The sequence below is a fragment of the Mus caroli genome, chromosome 4 (genome assembly GCF_900094665.2).
Source record: "Mus caroli chromosome 4, CAROLI_EIJ_v1.1, whole genome shotgun sequence".
NCBI lineage: Eukaryota > Metazoa > Chordata > Mammalia > Rodentia > Muridae > Mus > Mus caroli.
Genome location: NC_034573.1, coordinates 24,465,331 through 24,466,885, shown reverse-complemented (window position 1 = coordinate 24,466,885; position 1,555 = coordinate 24,465,331). Strand labels below are relative to the sequence as shown.

The 1,555-nt window shown below is 49.3% G+C and overlaps 1 pseudogene; it reads left to right on the top strand.

Moving 5' to 3' along the window:
* The window catches only part of LOC110293654, a 72,152-nt pseudogene extending 71,009 nt beyond the window's left edge, over positions 1–1,143 (top strand).
* The last annotated feature ends 412 nt before the right edge of the window (positions 1,144–1,555 follow it).

Genomic DNA, 1,555 nt, shown 5'->3' with positions numbered 1-1,555 from the left:
CCGCACCTCTGGTAGAACAGCTCATTTATGAGCAAGCCACACAGGAGTGCAGAGCGGCCATAGCCCCAAGAAAGAACAAAGGCTTACAAGACTGGCTCAGGGTGTGTCGGGAGCTCAGGGGACCTCTCACCAATGCAGGCTTAGTGGCCGCCATCCTCCAATCCCCAAAACGCTCCATGGGTAGAAATGATCAGAGGACATGTTTTAACTGCGGGAAGCTTGGGCATCTTAAGAAAGATTGCAGAGTTCCAGACAAAAGGGGGGGGGGACCCTCACTCTTTGCTCTAAGTGTGGCAAGGGCTATCATAGAGCCGGCCAGTGTCACTCTGTGAGGGATAGAAAGGGCAGACTCCTTTCCCCGCCTGATAAGCAACTAGCAGATGTGTCAAAAAAAAACGGGCCATCGGGCCCTCGGTCCCAGGGCCCTCAAAGATATGGGAACCGGTTTGTCAGGACCCAGGAAGCAGTCAGAGAGGCGGCCCAGGAAGACCCAAAAGGGTGGACCTGCCTGCCGCCTCCGACTTCCTACTAATGCCTCAAATGAGTATTCAGCCAGTGCCGGTGGAGCCTATACCATCCTTGCCCCCTGGAACCATGGGCCTTATTCTCGGCCGGGGTTCACTCACNTTGCAGGGCTTAGTAGTCCACCCTGGAGTTATGGATTGTCAACATTCCCCTGAAATACAGGTCCAGTGCTCAAGCCCTAAGGGCATTTTTTCTATTAGCAAAGGAGATAGGATAGCTCAGCTGCTGCTCCTCCCTGATAATACCAGGGAGAAATCTGCAGGACCTGAGATAAAGAAAATGGGCTCCTCCNGAAATGATTCTGCCTATTTGGTTGTATCTTTGAATGATAGACCTAAGCTCCACCTTAAGATCAACTGAAAAGAGTTTGAAGGAATCCTTGATACCTGAGCAGATAAAAGTATAATCTCTACACATTGGTGGCCCAAAGCATGGCCCACCACAGAGTCATCTCATTCATTACAGGGCCTAGGATATCAATCATATCCCACTATAAGCTCCGTTGCCTTGACATGGGAATCCTCCGAGGGGCAGCAAGGGAAATTCATACCTTATGTGCTCCCACTCCCGGTTAACCTCTGGGGAAGGGATATTATGCAGCATTTGGGCCTTNTTTTGTCCAATGAGAATGCCCCATCGAGAGGGTATTCAGCTAAAGCAAAAAATATCATGGCAAAGATGGGCTATAAAGAAGGAGAAGGATTAGGACGTCAAGAGCAAGGAAGGATAGAGCCCATCTCACCTAATGGAAACCAAGACAGACAGGGTCTGGGTTTTTTCTAGGGGCCATTGGGGCAGCACGACCCATACCATGGAAACCAGGGGATCCGGTATGGGTTCCTCAGTGGTCCCTATCCTCTGAAAAACTGGAAGCTGTGACTCAACTGGTAAAGGAACAATTAAAACTAGGCCATATTGAACCATCTACCTCACCTTGGAATACTCCAATTTTTGTAATTAAGAAAAAGTCAGGAAAGTGGAGACTGCTCCATGACCTCAGAGCCATTAATGAGCAAATGAACTTATTTGG